This window comes from Pinus tabuliformis, chromosome 7 (assembly GCF_031772625.1).
Source record: "Pinus tabuliformis cultivar Carrire ecotype Pingquan chromosome 7, CPIR1, whole genome shotgun sequence".
NCBI lineage: Eukaryota > Viridiplantae > Streptophyta > Pinopsida > Pinales > Pinaceae > Pinus > Pinus tabuliformis.
In genome coordinates this window covers 698944177-698970052 of record NC_142293.1, presented here as the reverse complement: position 1 = coordinate 698970052, position 25876 = coordinate 698944177, and positions in this window count along the sequence as shown.

Genomic DNA, 25876 nt, shown 5'->3' with positions numbered 1-25876 from the left:
AATGTCTTTAAGTTGTGAACATGCAGATGGTGTGGATTTTTGATTTGATATTTACATTGTCCTTCACTTGCCTTATAGATTTGTCTGACATTAAGCTGAAATGTACGACCACCCTCAATTAAGTTTCTCTTTGTCAAGTTCTGTCGAATGGCATTTTGTTTTGTTTTGATAATTCCATCCTCTAAATCAGCTCCTGGTGTAATGATTTCTCTACTTTCTTTTGAAGTTTCACTAGGTTTTTTACTATTGGTAATGACTACTTCAAAATGTTCAGCTTTACTTTTCTTCCTCATGACATTCTCATCATTAACTGGAATGGATTTATTCTTGGGCATGGTTACTTTTGGTATTTTACGACTCTTCTCAGTTCCAATGTCATCCTCAGTAACAACAACATATTCTTCACTACCAATTTCAACTTCTTCATCTTCAAAATTAACTTGTCTACCTTTGCTAGATTTATCCACTAGAGGTTTTTTTTTCCTGATCCCTTGGATGTAGTTTTGTAGCATCATGAATTACTACATTTTGCTTGTTTTCCATATCTTCTTCTAAAACTTAGTAAAAACTGCTGACAACTTTCATAATATCACGCTCTATAAAATGAATGTCTCCCAACCTAATTGAACAACTTTCAACAAAATTATGTCAAAAAAATATCATATGTCAATAAAAACAAAGCTATAAAAATATAGTGAGACAGTTACAAGAACGCAAAACACAAATATAAATAACAATACTTACGATATTTTGTGTCATCGCATTTACGATTTGTTTACACAACTTTGTAGATACCTTTCTCGTGTTATACAATGAATATGATAACTGGTATTTAATCCTTTCATGTGACTTGGGAGGTTTTGTAAGTATATAAATAACTTCGTTGTCCAATACCGAACACATGTTTATGACATTTCCCATCACCTCATAAATTCCATTATTATTAGGTATATCAACATATAGATATATATGCACATTTTGGCTTTCTCTTTCTTTCACATACCATACATTTGATGGAAGTTTCACTTCTTTTGATTTCTTCCAGTATGAAATCATCTTCTTATCATTTGAGGCACTTGAAATATTTGTAGCCATCAGCTCAAGTGGGGTTCATTCACCAATGTTTTTTGAAGATCCACCTTTAATAGTCTTTGGTCCAGAAAGATTCACAAAAATCTTCTTTGATGCTATTTTCATGAAAAAATACACATATAAATCAATAAATCACAAAAAAATAACTTAAATTAACAACGAAAATAATAAATGACAATTAATTTTATAAACCATAACAATTAAAAAAAAAAAGAAATTTAAAAAATACATTGCCCTGCCACCCCACCCTGAAAATTGGTCGGCCAACCGAGCCGGTCCTTGGGTCTAACCCCCCTAGCCCACCTTAGCGGCCCAACAACTTCGCCCCCAACCCGACCCACAGCCCGACCCCAACCCGACCCCACCCCAAACCGGGAATCGCCTCGCCACCCCTGCGGGCCGTTAAGCCGCTGGGGTGGGGCAGTGTGCCGGGTAGCCAGCCCCAATGCCCCTAACCCATGGGCCCATTTGGTTGCCATGAGCATTACAGGGCCAACCATGCCCACTACGGACGTAGTGGATAAATTTGGCCCACAAAAATTTTTAATTAAAAAAAAATTAAAAAATTAAAAAAATTAAACTTCATTAAACTTATTTAATTTTAAAATTTGCAAAGGAGAAAAATTAACTAACCTTTCAAATGCGAGAATCCTCTATTGAATATGTTGTTGATAGAAATGTAGCTGCTCCACAAATTCACTCCAAGTCTTTTAACGAACCTCAGAAAACCTTGATGTGATGTGAGTAATAGTGATAATGAAATTTATTATATAGGTGAAATTACGGAAATGTTTTACCATACAGTTAATGTGGAATTAATTTGTTTTTAAAAAAAAATTAATATGTTAATTTTGTTATGACGATATAAGAAACTATGATAAAGTGAATATTATGGAATTGTTTTACAGCATAGTGAATGTGGGATTAATTTGTTTAAGAAGGTATTATAAAAAATTTTAAAAAACATTCAATTGTTTAGTAAATATTATATAGTTTAATTATTAAATTAATTTAGGTAAAAGATTTAGTTTACAATTTTAAATTTAAAGATTTATTTCATAAATTAAAAAATAGTTAAAATTTTTCAATAAATTGTAGAATAAAATAATGGAGGGAAATACATGAAACGGATTTTTTGGAGGGAAGATTTCATTCTTTAAGCTATATAATATCATTAGGAAAGTCTACATTTGTATCATTCAACATCTTCTATTTGAAAGGGATGGATTCTTCTGATAGTGAAGTTTCTCTTTATGAAGCATCAACATCTTCGTCACGTAACAACTCTATTCATATTGATGAATATAACAAAAATTCTTCCACTATGAATAGAGAGTCAATTCTTCCACTTAGTCCTAATCCTAAGGACTATAAGAGCAGCACTGATGAAAGAAAATATGAAGAATTTCAAATAAATAAAGAGTCACGGTTCCACTTAGTCCTAATCCTAAGGATTATGAGAGCAACAGTAATGAAGAGCATGATGAAGAATTTCAAAAGAATGGAATGTCACGATGTCCACTTAGTCCTAATCCTATGGGATATGAGGGTAGTAGTGATGAAGAGCATGATGATGAATTTCAAAAGAATGGAGTGTCATGGTGTCCACTTAGTCCTAATCCTATGGACTATGAGAGCAGTAGTGATGAAGAGCATGATGACGAATTTCAAAAGAATGGAGTGTCACGATGTCCACTTAGTCCTAATCCTATGGACTATGAGAGCTGCAGTGATGAAGAGCACGATGAAAATTTTCAAAAGAATGGAGTGTCATAGTGTCCTCTTAGTCCTAATCCTATGGACTATGAGAGCACAAGTGATGAAGATCATGATGACGAATTTCAAAAGAATGGAGTGGCATGGTGTCAACTTAATCCTAATCCTATGGACTATGAGAGCAGTAGTGATGAAGAGCATGATGAAAAATTTCAAAAGAATGGAGTGTCACGGTGTCCTCTTAGTCCTAATCCTATGGACTATGATAGCAGCAGTGATGAAGAATTTTAACTGAATAGAGTGTCACAGTGTCCACTTAGTCCTAATGCTATGGACTATGGAAGCAACATTGATGAAGAACATGATGAATAATTTCAAAGAATGAAGTGTCATGGTGTCCACTTAGTCCTAATCCTATGGAATATGAGAGCAGCATTGATGAAGAGCATGATGAAAGATTTCAAAAGAATGGAGTGTCACAGTGTCCTCTTAGTCCTAATCCAATGGACTATGAGATCAGCAGTGATAAAGTGCATGATGACGAATTTCAAAAGAATGGAGTGTCACATTGTCCACTTAGTCCTAATCCTATGGACTATGAGAGTAGCAGTGATGAAGAGAATGATGAAAAATTTCAAAAGAATGGAGTGTCATGGTGTCCTCTTAGTCCTAATCCTATGGACTATGAGAGCAATAGTGATGAGGGACAGGATGAAGCACTTAGTCCTAATCCTAAGGACTATGAGAGTAGCAGTGATAAAGGACAGGATGTAGCATTTTCAGTAAGTAAACAGTCACATTTTCGACGTAGTCCTAATTCTATGGACTATGAGAGCAGCATTGACAATGCACATGAGGAATAATATCCAATAAACATCGAGTCAAATTTTCCATTTAGTCCAAATCCTAAGGACTATGGCAGTAGCACTAAAAAAGGGGAAGATGAAGAATATCCTCCAAGTCAGTATTTGAAAATCATAGCTGATCATAGTGTGGATAACATTCCTCATAATGATGATGAAAATGCTTATACAAATGATGATCCAATGATGGAGATGTTGCCAAGAAATATTGTATCAAGGAGTAGGAGCAGACCTTTTCGTATCAATCCAAGATGTTCTAGTTATACAATGGTTAGAGTAGAATATTTGACGAGAAGAAGTTCTATCAGCGCTCTCATTTCAAGTGAATGTTGTCAAAAAGATTGCTTGAAACATATGGATTTCAAATTTGCATTAGAGAAAAGGAAGAGATATTTGTCAATGAATAAAAGCATGCAAAATTCATATTTAGTTGCGTGCCTGCAATCTACATTGTCAGGTTATGATTAACATATTCGGTCTTTATTTATCTGTAGAAAGGCTTTCAAAAAGTTTCATTCGATGGGTAATTTTCGTCTCTCGAGAATCCAAGAAAATTTGGAAAAGGATCACACATTTTATTCAGAAGTACATCATAAACGATAGTTTGGGCCATTATCAAATATTGCAATGTCATGGATGAAAGATTTATTTTCAAATAAGGGAGAGTGTATGCCAAATAGAGAGTCAATACATATTCCAGATAATTTTTCAAGACCAGAAATCTACAACTTATACAAAGAATATGCAGAAGGTTCTGAGGGACATGGTCAATTTATTACATATCAATATTTTGTGAAGGCATGGAAGAAAGAATTCAACAATGTCCGTATTCCTAAGAAGACAAGGATGGGGATTCACAGTACATGTGCTTCTCTTAAATAAAAAAGGGACAAATGTGAAGGGTCAAAAAGAGGTAAGAATTAATAACTTTAACTTTTAAAACTGTATAGTCATCAACTATGAAAACGTATTTCTTAATGGCTTTCTTTTATGTTGTGTAGATTCAATTGTCAAAGAACTTCAAGAGCATCGCAAACAAAAAACAAGTGAAAGGAAAAAGTTGTACAAGCATAGAAAGAAGTGTTATGATAATCCGAATAAATATTTGGGTTTTATAATTTATGGTATGGACCAGAATAAAACACTTTTTAACATATTTTGTTCGCACACCTAAAAAATTATAGGAGGAAAATTTTATTCAGTCTCACTTGGTCAGTTGTATGGTCTTCAATGGGAAAATGTTCCCAAGGGTGTACTTCACAGCTCCAAATATTCATAATGATGCAAATCTAACAATAACTCTAATTCATGATGTGCTTTCTCATTGGTCTGGTAATCTTCCTGGAGTGTTGTATTTACAATTGGACAACACTTGTCGTGAAAACAAAAATCAGGTTGTTTTTGGATATCTAAATATGCTTGTTGAATTGAGAATTTTCAGAAGGTAAAGGTTGGCTTCCTTCTTGTTGGGCACACTCATGACCATATTGATCAGATGTTCAGTCATTTTTCAGTCACATGTAGGAGGAAGGAAGTTGGAAGCTTGCCATCATTAACTGAATATATTAAGAAATCATACATGTCAGAGCCTACTTTTGATGTGTTGGAAGAAACTGTTAACATGCAAAGGTTTATTCTGGGATCGTATGGTGAGGAGAAATGCATTGAACAACTTAATGAAATTAGCTTCCAACATCAATTTCGTATTCAAAAAAATTGATGGGAAAACACTAATATGGGGCAAGAAGCATTCAACTACTGCAGAATGGGCACCGTCATCAGGTTTGGAATTTCTTTAAGTTCATTCTATATCATCCAATATTTTCATCAAAAATATTGTTATTACAATCAGTTGGTGAAGTTCATAATGCACACAGAAAGAATAGAGATATAAATTATTCTCATTTCCTAGAAGAAATTAAAAAATGTATTATATATACATATGAGTACTTTGACATTGTTGATTCAGTTTGGTGGGAGTCATTTTTCAATAATCAAAGTGATATCATTTCAACAACAACAAATGAAGATATACCTTTGAAAAATCCATTTATTTGGCCACAAAATGTGTCAAATGAACATGAGGAAATAAACATTGTTGAATAGAAACAATCTCAAGGTATTATTAATTCTTCACATGTAGAGGAAAGAGAGATGTATATTGGTTCCATAAGATCTCGTGCACAATGTGAAGCCATGGACGACCATTACAGAGGTTCAGTAACAGATATTAAGGAGGGTTGAATGATCGAAGTGCTAGAAGATGGAGATCCCAATGGCTATCCATTCTGGGTTGTTAAGGTTATAAAGGTATTTATAGAAAATGAGCATGTTACAGGTGTTGAAGTACATTGGTATGCCACAAAAACACACCCATTCAATGGTGTGTATAAGCCAGAGATGGTAATTGACAAAACAATTGGCGAAAAGAGAAAAAGAAAGGGTACAAATATAAATCGCCGCCACACAGATCTCTTAAAATTGAAGGATGTTGACATACTTGTTTATGACTTCAATTTAACAAAGAGAGGAACTCTTCGCTTCAAAACGAGAAAGATTCTGAAAATGTTCTTACCAAAAGGAACAATGTTGAGATGGGAGTCTGCTGAAACCAATCGCAGATCCAGAAGAATTTTGAAACCTGAAATGGTGGGCATGCATGTGGACTTAGATGGGGCACTACTTGATGAAAGAAAAGAATATGGAACATCTTCGTATGCATCCAGTGATTCATCTGAAGATGTGAATTCTGATGGTGTGCAAGAAAATATGAGTAATTTAGAATAATTGTCTAAGACAATTTATATAACTGATGTTTGCATCGTATCTTGAAATAAAAAATTTGATTTCCATATGGTGTTAAATCAGAAGTTATGAGTCACTTTTATGTTGTTGGATTATATGTCTTAATTACGATGATTTTTATTGTTTAGAATATCTACAATGCAACATTAAATTAGAGATATAATGTATGTTTCATTCAATATACAAATAATGACATTTTGATTAATTTAGTCATGTAATTTGTTCATAATGTCATGGTTTTTTAATTTTATGGTTGAAAAAAATCCAATTTTTTTGTACCTTTAATGTTATGGTTGAAAACAATTAGAATTTTAACAATCTTTAGTGTGATGTTATTATATGTTTAACATCATGGATGAAAACTAATAGAATTTTAATGTATTTCAGATCCCATTATTTTATCTTTATGGTTATTACTAAAATATGTTGAATTTATACTTAGAAAAGAAAAATGTTATTCTACCAAAAACATTAGTGTGTTTTTTCCTCATAAACAACTGTTGTTTTGCACATAAAAATTCGGTTTTACTAGCATTTTTTAAAAATGTTGAAAATTGACCTTAAAAAAAAAACCATCATTCCAGTATCAACACTTTTCGTGTTCAGGGTGTTTTTTGCACGAAAATTTCATTTTCATTGCCATTTTTAAAACATGTTCAAAATTGACCCTAAAAAAAACCATCGTTCCAGTATACACACTTTTCATTTTTAGCACTGTTTTTTATGTTTTTTCAGGGTTTTTTGGCTAGAGTTCCTGTTTTGAGTTTATAGTTCCCGTTTCAAAATCTACATTGTTAAATTAATACATGATATATTTTAGTTCATTTTAAGTATCAAAGTGACTTGCATTATAGTAAGATTTTATTTATATCATGTCATGACTAAGTCACTTGTAGATGAACTAAAATAAAATATAATTGAATAAAATTATATGTTGTTTACAATACATATTTTAAAATCGAATAAAACTTATTTCAATCTTATTTGTGTTTTTTAATTGAACGTTGAGATAAGGAATTAATTGAAATATTTAAAAGAGTTGGCCATGCAATGGTATATGGGTGGGTCGCAAAATTTTCCATATATAGATTTTTTAAATTATAGAATAATGACTTTAGATTTCAAATAATTTATTTTTAAAATCATTGGAATAACATACATGTTAATTGCACTAAAAGGCACTTTCTACAAGCCAATATGAAGCATATTTGTAATTATTTCCATGCTCAATATTAAAATGATACATAATATATTTTAGTTCATTTTAAGTATCAAAGTGACTTTTATTAGAATAACATTGTACTTATATCATGTTATGACTAAGCTTTTATAGATGACCTCAAAAGAAATAAAATTAAATAAAACTCATTTGTTGTTTACAAGACATGTTTTAAAATTGAATAAAACTTATTTCAATTTCATTTGTGTTTTTAATTGAACCAATAGCCAAGTAAATTTAGCAAAGCTCATAAAATCACATATAAAATTATATAAACATATATCATTATTTTTTTTTGGTATATTAAATTCGAATATATATATATATGACTTAAATATTATGTTATAACTAAGTTCTTGTAGATGTCTTCAAAAGAAATAAAATTGAATAAAAGCTATTTGTTTCTCACCAAACAATTTTTAAAATTGAATTTAAAACTTATTTCAATCCTATAATTTGTGAATTTTTAAACTAGCGAAATAATTAACAGGTCCATAAGCTGAAATTTAATGAACATCCATAAACAAGATTAATAAATATTCAAAAACTGAAATAATGAATGTATCAATAAATTGTCCATATGAAAATATATGCAAATTACATTACATCAACGTCTATAAACTAGAATAATAAGCATCCATAAATTGAAATAATGTTCATGTACATCCATATAATGTCCATGTATCAAAATATACAAAGTTTGTATCACATGTGAATTTGCCCTATGAAATGGGCTTGAAAAATATGCAAACTATCCACTCTAAGTACCACCAAAACTCTTATGTGAGTTTAGTTGCGCAAAGTAATAGCTCATTATCCAGTACTACAATATAACACATCCAAATTCAAATTAATTAGGCCATTATTTGTAAAAAATAAACAATCTGGAAATAAATGATTTTGAATCACATTTAATTACATATATGATCTACTAACCTCACTCAATTCCCAATGCAAGTTAGGTAGGACAGGGGTTCTGATCAATCTAGATTTAGTTCTCCCCTACTGATGGTTCAAAGATTGGGGCATGTGTCGATGGACCTACATCGTTAATACCTCTATACCCAGCATCCCACTCATGCATCCACATAACTACGACATCAACAATACTTTGCATACGGGTCTGTCTACACAATGGAAAAGGAAAATTATAATTAGTCTATGAATTAATTAACATCCATGTAACTTAGAAAAATAAAATATTGAAACCTTAGGAATATTTTTTTTACCTCAACTGTTGGTCCATGTGGTTGTACATGTAGAAATTCTGACTGTAGATTAACCTGATAATGCAATATAACCAAAGCAAAATACTATAATCTACTTCTACTATCAATTTGTGGAAGCTTAAAGATCGAGCTGAACAATATAACCAGAAGAAGAAGAATCAATGCACAATACACAGAAGAATACTTCAGGGAAAGCCTCAGCTAAAAACCCCACTATTTGTATTATCATACAAGGTGGAAATATATCAGAATTATACAAAGCCTTAGCTCTCACAGCTAGCCAACTCTCAGTACAATCCTCACAGATGCTCACAAGCAAACTTGGCTTCTCACAAAACCTTCTCCTCTGCCCTCCAAGCTCCTATTTCCTTGTGCAGTTTCTCTTGGGTGATCCTCCTGTTACCAAGTGGAACACTGATCTCACACACTACTCTAACACACTGTCAGAACTGCGCAATCCTCAAGGAATGATGCCTTGACTGCATGCATGAGTTTTCTTTATAAGAGAACACATGTAACTGATAGTACACTGTCCCTATCTTTAATCTCAACTGGGTCTTTCTCAAAATAGACATGCATGAGTTATTGATGAGAGAATCTTTAGCTATCTGGAGTACACTAGTTGAGTGCATGCATGCATCAATTGACTGATAACTCACAATTAGTTCCGCAAACAGTTTGGAACTAATTTAACTGGACTTAACTCAGTAAACTGAGTTAATTAATTACAACTCAAATACAACTCAATCTTATCTCCTTAATTAAGGGATAATCTCCTTAATTTAAAGGATAATTGTTGCATGACTTCAGAAAGACTTCTAACTTGAATTTCTCCAACTAATTAATCCATAATGAATTAATTAATTATTTCCAAACAGCTGGTGAGACTAAATTCAATTTTAATTCAAGGACAAATTAAAATTGGAATATTCTTGTTGCCACATTTCAACAGTACATAGTGACTCTCCTCTAAATGTGTGTTATGACATGGAGGTGTAGGTGGATGTGGAGGAGAATCTAGGGAAACATGCACTGGTGGAAGCTACTCTGATTGATCAACTGCCCCCTTGGATGACCTCAGAATCTCATCCATGTATTTGAATTGTGTTTACATGTTATCATGAGCTTATTAATATAAATGCAATCTAATATGACCTAAATTAGTATAAATAATGTATAATTTGACAATAAGAGTCAAAATTTTCATATATATGTACTTGGTCCATGTCTTGTAGGTTGTGCACCCTCCACGTGTCACGAATGGCATCACAACACATACATGCATGAAAAATTCTAATCAATGGGTAGATTGGCGAGATATGAATCATCATATAATGGAACTGGCAGGTCACAAGGAAATGGTGGTGGTATGCTCATCTCTCCATGCAATGTGACATGTTCATTGGCCAATGTCATTCGCATGTTATCTGCAATGGTATGTCCGGTTTCAACCCTGAGTTGCGACGAATCCTCTAGCTCTTTCAACAATACCACACTCCGAGATGGTAGTGGCAACAATCTCAGAGGTGGGGGTACATGCCCAGGGTTCGTATGAGCCATGGCACGATCATAGTTACATCCTAAGTCGAGTCTATAAAACTCAACTCCAGTGCTAGTGTAATCTGACCTCATATGTAGCACGAACTCCACATCTATATGTTTTGCAAAGTAAATGGGGACATGGTCATGGTGGGGGAATTAGACCCAAGCTCTAATGAATTGATCATAAAAAAAGGGGTCGCATCGACATTCTTACAATATCTGTGTGGAATCCTACATCGATGTCTAGCACGATGCTCAGGAGGGATGTCAAACAACTCCCCAAGAACATCAATGTCCTTGGTGGCATCTTTCACTGCCTCCCAAGTATGTGGGCCTCTAACCTCTAGCCTCTTAATCCTACGTATGAAATGTACGAGGAAACTCTATGGGCCCGCCCTTTGGTATGTCTCAATCAACCGATTGATGCTCTCAAACATAAAAGATGAACTACACTTAGTAGGAAAACTAATAGATATTTTACCTAACTCTCATGTGATTTGCATATGCTGGGCCCTAACATCCTCCAGTGTGATATTGGTTGTGGCATCGTCCCATAAAGGGATCAATGTTGCTATGTGATCCTCAAATTCGCAGTATTGAGGTTCGACAAATCATAAACATAATTTAACATATATATAATGTCAACTAAGCATAATAACATATACATTAAATTCAAACACATCAATTGAAGACAATTTAAAAATCAAAGACAATTTCAAGTCATAGACGTATAAAAAGTTTAAAGAGGATTTTAAAATGCACCAGTAGCAGGTGAATATGGTGCATTATCTATAACATGATCGTCAACAGAGATAGAAACATTGTCTCTGACAATCCGACTGGTGTCGGAGTCAGGATCTAGGAGTGGAACACACGCTCTGGTTGAGCTACGTGATCTATCATGGGATCGGCCACGTATAGCATATTGCCCCCCACACTTTGACGGCCTTTAGTTGGGGGGTGTATAGGAGATGACTTTGCATATTACATATAGTACATATAGTACATATAATACATATAAAGTACTGAGTTCCATGTAAACACAATCGAAAGAAGGGATCAAATCTAACTTCACACTTTTTCCCATTTCTAAATAATGCATTTGATTCATAGAGCATAAATATGTAAATATATGTAAAATTTTGAAATAAACCTATTCGAAAAAATAATAAAATTTCATCCCAGCCAAATTATCCATAAGACTATAAGTTCTTATAATGTTCTACTTTGACACATTACATGTAGTAGGTGAAAACACATGAAGACAATATGATGTTTCTGGTACATGTACTACATAATGAAACAATGATGCATTCTTGGATATATATATATATATATATATATATATATATATATATATATATATATATATATATATATATATATATATATATATATATATATATATATATATATATATATATATATATATATATATATGCTATGGTAAATGTTATACAGAACTGTAATTATGTTATAGTTATAATTATATTAAACACTATAGTTATGCTACATGTTATCTTATGTTACATATGTTATAGTTATAATGTTTTGTTATATATTTATAGTTATTTATAGTCATGTTACATAGTTATGAATATACTATTTATAGTCACATTACATAATTATTTATTGCACCATGAGGCACTCTGAGCCCACTATGGTAGAGATGTTGTAATGTAATGTTTGACATTTTGACTAAGTCAAATTACATAAAAATAACAATAAAATAAAATTGAATAAAAGTTAATGTAATGTAAACTAAATATCTTAACTATTCGAAGAAAAAAAAATTAAAAATTAAAAATAACCTTATAAAAATAAAATAATAATTAAAATAAAAATGACCTATGGTATTGACCCATGGTATTTATGTGGAATGTAGCTTATTTAACGGGGGGAAATTAAACCATCCTAGATCCATCTTAACTCGAGATCTACCAAGGGCCGAGAGGGATCAAATTTCTTGATATGCAAAGAGATTGGATGCCTTTGGATGCCTCTCGACGTTTCGTAGATCCAAAGTTAAGATGGATCTAGGTTGGTAGTTATGAATATAAAGAAAATATTTCCATATAACATTAGATAAAAACGTATTTAAAAATTAAAAATAAATTACATAAAGTTATAATTACATCGAAGGTGTTCTATAAGGTCGTGTTAGCCCACTAACCTTCGTCATCTATTGAAAACCACTTAAGATTTGCCAAGTGTTTGTAGTTAAAATCCACTTTCAGGATGCCAAGTGTTTGCAATCAGCACATGAAGTCTTAGGCGCATTTGTCTGAACGACATTATTAGTTAGTAAGCTACCATTGTTATCAATCCTTCAGGCTCTGGAATTAGTGGAAGGCAAGGATCATGAACCTAGTGTAGTGGGAGCAGATCTGACTGTCGATCCTCGCAATGAAGAGGGAATTTTGGCTGTAGTGGAGAGATTTGATACTAGCATTGGATGGTATGTCGGTTAATTTTCGTGTATTTCCAACTACCAAACTGGCAGTGGACAAAATATTAAATTCCTATGTATTAGGGATAATGGTTTCTCTAAATCAGAAGGGTTGTCGAAATAGAAACATTGGTATCTTTGGAGTTGTTGTGGGAAGACAAATGTCTGAAGCTGAAAATCATACTGTAGCCCTGTTGTATCTATAATTCTATTACATGTGGCAATATCAATGACAATTATAAAGTAATCTACATAATTGAACATTGTTTAATTTAAACAAACAAAAATTGCCACTGAAACTATCTACCACCATGTGTTTATCATGTCATAACCTCCATTATGCATAAATGCTGAAATTTACACCCTTCTTCCCTAGTTTAAGTTTCTCTATGATTGCAAGATACTCTATAGAAACCCATCAAATTCTTTAAAAAGATAGGTCTTCCAAGGAGTTTTCACCCCATGTGCTGCTTGAAGAATGTAGTTACATGAAGGAAACTGGGTTTTTGTACCACACTCTAACCACTGCATCCTTCCATGCCACAATCTGGCATGGAATTTCAAAGGTTTGATTTTAAAGGCTTTGAATGAGTCATGCAGTGCAGTATGAAAGACATGATTTGACCCAGTTAAAAACCTTGTGGGTGTGTTCATTAAGAAAGATACTATGGCTCAAAGGTGTAGTTTAAAGATAATAATAATATCCATATCTTTGTTTTCTATCTAAACCTCTATAATGCATTGTTATCAAATTTTGGATATTGCAATAATATGTTTGCCTATAGATGTATTCAATAAATCTCTATAATGCATTGTTATCTAAATTTTGGATTTTACAATGACGAGGCATACTTTATCCTATTCCTCTCACAACCCATCACAACCACAATAGAATCTGAATTTACTATCGAAGTATAGTTCTAGGAATTATAATCCCATCAATTTTTTTGTTCCATGGATTAAAGGGACGAGTAGCCGGGTTCTTCAATGGTCTTATTGCAAGCATTAGAAATTTTTTGAGGATGTGATGTAGGAATAAAAAATATTTCTCTTGACTTGCTATGAGGAGCCTGAATCTTGTAATAAAACAACAAAATTGTTTATTTATACCCATCTTCTATATTCTTTGAGTCCGCTCTATATACAGTAATGCCAACTATTTTGATATATATTTATTAGAAACAATTTCGTTGTGTTCTTGTGAATGGTAGTGATATTTCTAGCTCTTATGTAAAATGTTGACAATTTTTGAGTAATTGTTCACTTCAAAGGAAGCAATAGAGATTGTAACCATTCTACGAGTCTCTAGTCCCATGGATTATTGTTGGTTGCTTCCTCTTTCATCCTGGATACAAAGAGAATTAACAGGGACTACTTTGACTTTTCCATTATTGAATTTATTTATTATCCCATTTTGGGGCTTGAAACTGGAAACATCTACAAAATTCTGATTATGTACAATGAAACTCTATGTACAAGCCCAAATAAAATCCACAATGAAAGAGCATCGTATTAATGATAAAAATAGATATTTATACATGTGAAATCGAGGTACGAGACAGTTGTGTCTCGGTAACTTATTAACTGTAAAAACAGAATGTAAAACTAATTACATATTATACAATAACAATCCCGAAGGATTAGTTAACATTCCCCCCTTAATCTGAAGGGACATATAACATGCCAAGTAACATTCTGAACTTTTCAAACTTTCCATGTCCCAGTGGCTTTGTAAATATGTCTACGATCTGCTCTGAATTAGGACAATGTGTCAGATGAATAACATTGGCCTTTACATAATTTCGAATCAAGTGATATTTGGTGTTAATATGCTTGCTTCGATCATGAAACTTGGGATTTCTGGCCAATTGAATTGCACAAGATTTGTCGATGAGTAGTGGAGTTTGTTGTCACGCACTACGTTATGAGTTATCAGTTGCCCAAAGTGAAAAATAACAATGAAGTTTGAAGCCAATTCCCAAGACACATAATCTATCAAAGCTTAATCAAGCCCTCTCCATTGGATAGTGCTCAGAATAAGATTTCTAATGGTAGGTGGAAGTCCAAAAATGGACTCCTGGATCAGAAATTAGCGCAGATTGAAGATACCCTTTGAAAGCCAAAAAACAAAGAGAAAATGACTAAGGGTAAGACTCATCACAAATCGCAATCGGGGCTTTTATGAAGCAGTAGCAGGGGAAGACAGTGAAATTTGTGATCGACTGATCGTCGATATCACAAATCACAGATTAGAGGTCCATGGCCCATAGCCTAATCGACATATCGATGATCGACGTTGTTAAAGTATCAAACCTAACCAAATTACGATCAATGATTGTCGATATCATGAAATTGGCGATCGAGAGTTTTAAGGTCCAGGCTTATCGATGATCGGCGGGTCCAGGGCATTCCACATCGGTGAATCAACATGAAGACAGGGTGACAAAGCTAAAACGTTGCAATATCGCGATGTTGTGATATGATAGTGTAAATCATCAGGGAAGGGCCAATTGTGATTAACAAAGAAATTCAATACAAATCCAAGGGCAGGCAAGCCTTTTCTCTCTCCTCCAATAGGACGCGTGATAGCACAGGATTGGTCCTGATAAAGACACATGGCAGTGAACGTCAGCATAATTTGGTGGTACAGAGGGACACGTGGCATGTTGATCTGATATTTTCAGGGGTCACATGGGGACATATCCGAGTGAAACGTGTCACCACTCAGGATGTGCCACATGGCACTGATGACGTCATCAATCCCATAGATCAACGACCGATGAAGGTAAAAAGTCACAACTCCAAATAAGGGGCCTAGACCGCAATCACATGGAGGATCGAAGAACCAAGGGCAAAGCACAAAAGGGGCCAATCCCACACATCGGCGATCGTATAGGTTAAATTTCCTCCTCCGTCGAAGTCCCTTCCGACTTGCTATTGTGATATGTGGGAACTCTCCCGGATGCAATATTCTATGTGATATGCCTTATGGAAGTTTCATGTCCAGACAATCAGAAAGCTCTACGAAGTATGGTAGGAAGGCCCTCTCCTATATTACAATTGCGATATCCCAGGTGGGCCCATTCCCGCAGATGAACGGTCGCAGGTGTCAAGGGAGATACCAAAGGCAACCGCTAGAAACCACTGATGTGCGGGATTCTATGAAACAAAGCGAAAAGAGCCTCAGAGGGGAATCTAAAGGCCCTACCGCCCGAGGACTAAGCACCTGATCATAGCCCCTACTCGTATAAGAATAAATGTAGCCAAGGTCTAAACCAAAGGGGGCCAAGGAGCATCGGAACTCGCAGTTTTGCAACGCCTTTCAGAGTAAAATTCCCACTGCCATAAAGCCCCGATAGTATGGTACAGGGCTTTGAAGGCAGATGGGTCGGCAGCTGAAGCATTGAATGAAGTATGGTGCAGTGGTAAATCAGTATGGGGGGCTCAGAAAGACTTAATGGCTCGACATGGAGCTCCACTCGGATACGAAATGAAGCACTGCCTGGACTAACTCTATTTATGCTAAGTGACATGCAAACACAGTTAATCGCTATAGGCTATAGAGAGTGAAGAAGTCTGGGAATTAAGATGAAAGTGATGGGAAACAGCCAAGCAACAATAAAGGGACATCATGGTAGAGACATGGCTTGATCAGAGGCTCTCACAAGAACAACAGAAGAACACTTCCTTCATCATCATTCATATTTCCTTGTTTCTATTTTCTGTGATTTCTGTTTATTCTATATTTTTTATGTATTTCCAAGAAAGGAATCAAATCCTTAGAAATCATTTTGGGGTAGCAGAGCTATCGTAGGCCTAGGCAGCTTGTAAATCTGTCAACTAGCCCTAAGCTGAGATATCTTGTAAATGTGGTTTCAAAGCCCCACTCGTAGTGGTCCAAATTCTATGATTCCATTTTTGGTTCTAAATATTTTTTCATGAGGGACTTGAACGATACACATGCTAAATGTAATAGACTGGTTATTGGGACCCTTAAAGTATTAATGAAACTATTCCAGTGATTCCAAGCAAATCAATTCACAATATGTTTCCTCTTATGTTTATCACTTCATGTATGTTTTTCTCCCTTTGAAATAAGTGTAGTCAAGTTGTCAGTTTCTCCCCTTATTCATGATTGTATATGTGTTACCAAGTAGCAACAATACATGTGCCAGTTACAGATTTACTTAAGTACCTGTAATATGCCCATATTTTCTTAAGATTTTGGATACAAATGTGCCCATGATGTATATGGCCTAAAAAACTTCATTTTCATTCCACTGTTTCTACCATTCCACCTCTTCAATATTACATACCTCTGCTGGGACATTGGAGCTTAGGATTCTGTTAGAGCCCTATGCATTGAATCCCCCCTTTCTCTCTTCCTCTTCACCTTTACTACAACTGTAATATTAAGTTGTGTGATTGTTGTGGGTCGGCCACTAGAACAAGGCATTTCTCTTTGGGGTTGGCTTGATTTACCCCTTGAGCATTTAGGTCCATGTCTTGGCTTTGAGTCTACTTTCAAGAAGGCTGATTGAACCAAGCCATCTTTTTATCTTATTCTCTTCAACGTGACAATTGGAGTGATGTAGAAACCCTCTCACTAATAATATTCCATGCACTCCTCTATTTAAGATGTCCTAGGAACTGGTTTACAATCAACCTAGAGGCAGTCTCTAGGAAGCTTTCTATGTCTCCCAAAGCATTCGTGTTGCGAGTGTCATTTAAAGTGACAACAGAGTTGAAGCCTTTTGTTTCTCCTGCAAGTCTTCAAGTATTTTGCGAAGCCAAATGATTTCTTTTGTAGCTTGAGATTCTGCAACATATTCGGCTTCGGTGGTAGAATCAGCAAGAACAGATTTTTTGCGTGATCTCCAATTGATGGTTGCTGATCCAAGACTCATCAAATAACCAGAAGTAGATACTCCATTCCCCTTATCTCCATCAAAATTAGAATCTGAATAGCCGGTGAGATGGAAACTATAACTTTAGAATATTTGATACCATATGTTTGAATGCCTTTCAAATAGATGAGCACTTGCTTTGCTGCATTCCAATGACCTTCACATGGCTTATGCATGAACCTAGAAAGTATCCCTACAACAAAAGCTAGGTCAGGTCAAGGAGTAGTCAAAAAATTCAAACTTCCAACAAGTTTCTTGTACTTTGTTGGATCTTCAAACATACTTCTTTCAGTGGAAGTAAGATTTAAATTCTGCTCCATAGGAGTAGCCACATGATTACAATTCTGCATCCCAAATATGTCCAATATATTTTTTCTGAGAAATGAAAATATATTTGGGTTTTTGATCAACTTCAATCCCTAAATAATAATGTAATAAACCCAAATCTATCATGTCAAAAAATTTCAATAATTCTCTTTTAACAGACGTTATATAGTCATCATTGTTTCCTATGATCATCAAATCATCTACATACAAAACCAAATATACAACTGACTTTCCAATTTTCTTAACAAAGAGAGTTGCATCATCCACATAAAATAACTTATAATTCAACTTGAGAAGGTGTTCAGTTAACTTTTCATACCATGCACGAGATGATTATTTCAGTCCATACAAATCTTTAACCAACTTGCATACCTTTTGCTCTTTGCCTTTAACAACAAAACCTTTTGGCTGAAACATATTAACATCCTCCTTCAAATCGCCATTCAAAAAAATTGTTTTAACATCCATATTGTGTATCTTCCAGCTATTATGAGCTGCAAGATAAAATAGAGTTATAATTGTGCCCAATTTTGTTGCAGGAGCAAATGTATCTATGTAGTCAACATCTTCCTTTTGAGCGTAGCCTTTTGCTACAAGCCTTGCCTTGTATTTATCAAGAGAACCATCTGCTTTGTATTTAATCTTATACATCCATTTGCAACCAATGGGTTTGACAACTACAGGAGGATCCACTAACCTCCAAGTTCTATTTTTAATAAGTGCATCATATTCCTTTTTCATGCATCCTTCCATTCATCACAATTAGCAGCTTCTTCAAAACTTCTTAGATGAAAATTTCTCCAAATGAGCCAATTGCCTATTGACAGTGGAATTATTTTTATCCGATTCAAGGAAAATAACATCTCTGGAAAGAATGAATTTTTTATTTTCTTCATCATATAACATGTATGCTTTGGAAGAAGTAGAATATCCCAAGAAAATACATTTGCGACTCCTAGCACCCAACTTGTTACGTTGATGTTTAGGAATTAATGCATAACATAGAGAACCAAAAACTCTAAAATGTTGAACGGTAGGAAGTTGATTATACCACATTTCATAAGGAGATTTATTATTGATGACAAAAGGAGGACAATGATTGCGAATATAAGTTGCACAAAGAAATGTTTCTCCCCAAAACATCAACTTAACATTCTTAAACAACATCATAGATCTAGCCATATTAAGAAAAGTTCTATTCATACGTTCTGCAACGCCATTCTGTTTTGGATTATAGGGTATGGTAGTTTGATGTTTGATTCCATTGTCCTTCAAATATTGTTTAAAAACGTGAGAAGTATACTCGCCATTATCATTTCTAAGAATTCCTATATTCTGTTGAGTTTCATTTTTAATCATCAAATGAAAAGTTTTAAAAACTTCAAACACCTGTGACTTATCCTTCAACAAATACACCCAACACATTCTTGAGTAATCATCAAAAAATGTCAGCACATATTTATTTCCATTGGAAGTTGCAATAGGCATAGGTCCACATAAATATGAATGTACAAGACCTAATTTTCATGAAAATCTGAAAAGAAGAACTATGAAAGGTTGTTTACAATGTTTTCCCAAAAAACAAGCATCACAAGGTGTAATTTTTCTTGGAACTATAGGAACACCTTTAATACCTTTTTTTTCATAATTTTGATGCTTCCATAATTGATGTGACCAAATCGAGCATGCCATAACAAGCTAGGAGACAGGATGTCACTTTGCTGCACCTAAAAAGTAGAACTTTCACAAAAATTAGTAGATGAAGTACCATTTAACTTTAAAAGTGTACCTTCTTCCACACCGTTAATAATAACTACATGATCAGATGTTCTTCTTATCTCGATGATGCCATCAAATATATGAATATAATGCCCCTACTGCCGAATATGGATAAGAGACATCAAATTTCGCTGAAACTGTGGAATATAAAGTACATCCTATAGAACATAATATGCAAGATTCAGTATCTTCAAACAAATAGACCCAATGCCAGATGGTTTAATTTGAGACTTGTCAGCAAAGTAAATAACACCATCAATATCATCACTAAAAGTTTAAAAAAAATCTCGCCTAAATGTCATATGACAAGTGGCTCTTGAATCCAAAATCCAACTATCTCGCCATGAAGAAAATGCAGTGTTGAAAACATCATTAATATTAAAATTATAGTGAGAAACAATGTAATGTGTAGACTCTGATGATTTTCCCTTATCTAGTGGTGGCTGATATTTCTTTTCATTCAATTGTTCTCTCCTTTCACTGACTTTCTCCCAAGGGATTTTATAGTTAGTAGCAGTATGACCAATTTTACCACATCTAAAACATTTGATAGCTGGTCTATCATTAAAATTCCTTTGTTTTCTATCATTTTGTTGTATGTCTCTCTGATTATTTTTGCCTCCCCTGTCTCTATAATTTATCCTACCATGACCTCTACTACTTTTATCACCTCTAGAAGTTTCAACATGAGACTTATGATCCTTTTGTGCAAGGCACAAAGTTTCTACATTAGAGTTAGGAGTTAGGTGGAACCTCTTTCTTCCCGAAGGCTTTTTCTCTCAGAGCTATTTTTCCTACTAATTTATCAAATGTAATGTTTTTTAACTGTCCACTAGCTTGGAGAAATTTCAAATAATGTGAATACACAGGGTGAACGACTTTTATAAAAGTTGTAAGCTATAAGTCTACTTTAATTCAAGTGGCTTCTATATCATGAAAAATGGCTTTTACTTCAGAGGCATTCTTTAAAGGATCATTATCCTTCATCTCCAAATTAAACACCTTTAACAATAACTAAATAATTTCGAGTTCTCAGTGTGAACCATACAATTCTTTTAACTTCTTTAATGCTTTAAATGCAGTACGACAAGAAACGATATATCATCTTACCTCTTCTGTGACCGATGCAGTTATTAATGCATATGCCTTGTTGTCTTTTGTCTCCCAAATTGCACGCTACTTCTCATTATCAGGCAGCTCCGGTGCAATTTCTTTTCCATCACTATCCTTCTTTCCTTGACAAACTTCCCACAAATCATTAAAAACAATGGTACTTTTATGCTTTGTAAACTACTCTTGATAATTTTCCTTTCCATTAAGAACAACTGCAACTATGGAAACTATCAAAGTCATATTTGTCATGTAGCCAAATATTCTTCAAATCCTTTCAAATTCAAAATATATGCAATACTTCTGAAAAGATATAAATTTTTTTCTCCTCTTGTTTCAAACAAAGTTGGCTTTGTGGTTTAATGGTAAGTTTCAAAAATATTTTAGCAAAGAGCTAGGTTCAAATATTATTCGCCTACAAATATTTTATTTTACCAATGGTCTCTTAAAAAAAATGTATTTCAAATCACAAGAAAATTGACCACTCTTCAATTAAAAATTTAATTAAAACCACCAAAAATAAATACATGTATTTCAAATCACCAGAAAAATGATGACTTAAATTAAAGATTTAATTCAAAGGACCAAAAATATATATCCTTCATTTGAATAGTGTCTTTTACATAGGCTAAGAGGAATCCTTTATAGACAACCTAAACGGGTTAATGTACAAGATTATGGTAACGATTCAGTGCACTGGCGGTTAGAAAATCTCAATGCTGAGATGTTTCCAAGTTCCCTTACAATTCTTTTGGGTTTCTCTTTATTTAACCTCAATAGCAGTTTTTATTTTTCTCTAACCTATTATCAATTTATGGTTTTCCAGCGAAGTTAACATTACACCAATCATGCATGCATTACTTCTCTTTAATTGATTCAACGGAATTTTTTTGAGGCAAAGCCGGTTAGTTTTTAAATATTATGGGTTTTTAAGCACAATTAAGATTACACCAATAATAAAACGATTCTCTTTAAATTGATTCAATGAAAATGTGCTGAAAATGTGTGGAAATGTGCAGAGCGTAAGGGAGTTTTGGGTATGTTTAACATCATACTAAATATTTGATTGGCTTCAGATTCTTAGTAAAATTTTTGAAAGGCTAAACTAAAAGTCAAGCTAGTTTATGATAGATTTTTCGGCGAAAATCACATGAGAAATCATTTGTCGACGCGTTTCGAACCAACCAGTGTGGTTCATCGACCACACTGGTTGGTTCGAAACGCGTCGACAAATGATTTCTCATGTGATTTTCGCCGAAAAATCTATCATAAACTTGTTATGGATCACAGAAGCCTCAACTCTACAATTAAAAGTCAAGCTTTTTAATTCCACGAGTACTTTGAAGTATTAGATTTTTAAAATTTTAAAATTATAATATTTAATCAATTTTATTTTAAATTTTGAATTATTTATTTATAAATTATTAACTATATAATTAAATTTTAATAATGATTATTTAAAAAATCTTAAAAATATCTAATATTTAAACATATAATTTTAGAAAAATTAATTTTACTTTATTATTTCAGTACAAATTGCTTAGTTTTTTTAAAGGAAAAAATTAATTAGATTTTTATTAGGCACAAAAATCAATTATATTCATCAATCACATAGTGAAGTTCATATCATATATAAATTGTCAAACTTCATAATAGTTCAAAAACTCTGAAAAAATCTTTTCAAATTGATATACTTCCAAAACAGTGATTTAGGAAACAAAACAGAAATAAAAATGTCCATTGCTCAACATATATATATGAAACTAAATCAGAGATTCCAATGTATGTTTCCGGCTAAGGAATAGTTGCGCGTCCTTCCTCCCTCACAGTGCCATCTGAGATAAAACTGTAATATATGAATCACTCTGGATCGTTCAATCCCATCTTGGAAAGGGTGTCAGAAGTCCTGTTGGATTCTCTGTAAATATTCATCATGCCGAAACTCCTGAAATCCTGTAACAATGTCCTGATTCAATCCTGCCATCCCCGAAGTTTTGGAGGGTCAAAATACGATATACCAGAAAATCCATCTATGATTGATTTTGAATCCCCATAGATGTGGATATTTTGGATCTCTCTATCTTTGGCAAACCATAGTAAACCCCACAGGGCCACCATCTCTGCCCTGGAATTTGTACCCATCCCCCCATGCTAGTGTAATTTGTAGCCAATATTTTTGTTGATGTGCAACCATCCCCCACATCCACAACGACCATGTTGTGCAGCATCATCAAAGAAACTAGTCGGCAAGAAAATGTTGTGAGCGCTATAACATATCTATGGTACTTGACCACCTAGGTACCATATACTCCAACCAAGATAGAAACTTTGTACAAATTTTGTAAATGTTAATCGACACCCAATGAGATATATAGTGATTTCGTGCCTTCCGAATCTCCCAGAAAGTAAACATTGGTATATAGTTATGTCTCCCTTCCCCGGAGGCACCCCATCTCAAGTAATGTTCAATTGAAAGAAAACATCTAGAGTTTAACTTACAAGACGATAAAATCATAGACCAAATTTGTAAAGAAATGTTGCAGTGGATGAAGAGGTGTGTTCCCGTTTCATTACCGCCGCTACATCGGATGCACCATCTAGGTCTCAGAAAGCCATGCTTGCATAAATTATCCCAAGTCAATATTATGTTTCTCCATACCAACCAACTGAATTGAATGATTTTCAATGGTGCGGTTGATCTCCATACCACGAGGAACCAAGGACTCGATGCATATTATTGTGCAATGTGCGTGATGCGCTGGTAGAAATCTGCAACAACCACTGTGCCATTTATGAGTCTGCCTACCCATGATAGAGTGTCTCCTCTAGGGTGTTGGCATAACCCCACTCCTCTTAAACTGTTAATGTATGAATTACATGTTTGTGCAGCCTGCCCAAATAAACCAAGATACTTGACCTCTCTCCATGTTAGGTGTGCACCATTCCATCCACTGATTACTTGTTCAAGGAAGAAAATGCCCCTCTAGTGTAATGCCTCCATAGTGTCCTTCATGAGTCTATTATTGTCAGATAGTCCTACAATACCATCCCTTCCAATAATAATCATATTTCCCCTGCAAAAAAACCATTTGATCCGTTGTAAGAATACTTTTTTTATCTTCTCGAAGCTCAGCAATATAAAAGAGCCCTTTCTTATGCTAATTTCCCCCCTCCAAATCCAGTCTATGATTGATCTTCCTTTATGATATTTTCTTGATATGATCTCTTTCCATATGCCTTCGCCAAACAAAGCCCGCCACAAGGATTTCATTAATAAAGACCAACCAAATAAGTTTGTGTTAAGAATACCCCATCTACCCAGATCTCTAGGACAATAAATATTATTCCACTTAATCAAATGGTATTTACAATTCCCCTTAGTTCCAAACCACAAAAGTGATCCAAAATTGTTTGTCTTTATGAAATAACACGCGCAGGGAGGGAAAATAGATGCATCCAGTAATTTACCGATTGTTGAAGGACATATTGTATCAATGTGAACTTTCCTCCCAGCGAGAGCCAACAATGTGTCCAACACTTGAGTTTGTTCTAAAATTTATTGAGAAGCCAAGTCCAATCCTCCACACGATAGTTGTTGGGTTTCAACCTACACCCCAAGTAAGTGAAGCCTTCATGAAGTGGTTTGCAGACGACCCCAAACATCTCGGCAATGGGTTGGATATCAGAAGGGCTTCCATGTGAAAAGATGAGAACTGGTTTCTATCCATTTGCAATAAGACCAGAAGCCTCACCGAAACGATGAAAAATGTGATATAATGTCTCCCACTCTAACCTGGAGATCATGCCAAAGGTCAAAATATCATCAACAAAGAAGAGATGTGTGATACTAACCTCTTGAATCATTTGCAATCCCCTAAAAGGCCCCACGACCTTGGCCATATTTATCTTTATGCTTATCCCATCCATGACGAGAATGAATAGAAGGGGTGATAAAGAACATCCTTGTCTCAAGCCATGACCCACATGGAAAAATTGAATGGGGTGCCCATTTATGAGAACTACTAACCATGCTTTTGTCACACATGCCATAATCCACTCTATGTTTTGAATTTTTAGTCCAATCCTCTGAAGGGTAATCTTGAGAAATGCCCAATCCACACTATCATATGCCCGTTGTAAATCAACCTTCATAACCAATGCTTCCAATTCTGTTGTATGAATACACTTCTGTGCAATTGCAATTGCATCATGAATATATATGTTATGAAGGAATCTGAACCGCTCCCTAGAGATGTGAAGTAAGAGAAATTCTTTGATTCGTTCCACATTGACCTTTGAGATAAGTTTATGGATGGTATTAGATACTGAGGTCGACCAGAAATCCGAAAAAGTGGAAGGAACAATGACCTTTGGAATAAGTGCAATGAAAATTGACTTAATAGAACCCAAGATGTATCTCCTAATCCAAGACTCTTCTACCATCTCCAACAATTCCATATTCATGTTCTCACAGAAATGTAAGAATATCTCTATTGTCCAATCGCCAAGGCCGGGGCATTTGTCCCTAGAAAAAGATTTTAAAACTGAGTGGATCTCTTCGATAGTGACAGGTCTATATATACCCTTATTGGCTTCATTGTCGAACATTTTAGGGTATTCCTCCGCACCCCAAATAATGTCTTCAATGTGTACCTCCTCCCTAGCTCTGAATAGATTTTCAAAGTAATGAACTGCCGCCCTCTAAATCTCAGCATCTGTGTAGACTTGTTTTGGTTTCCATCAACCCCCATGATGCTCCAAATGGCATTTCTATTTTTTGTTTGATTTGCAAATCGATGGAAAAATTTGGTATTAAGACCCCCCTCCCATATCCAAAT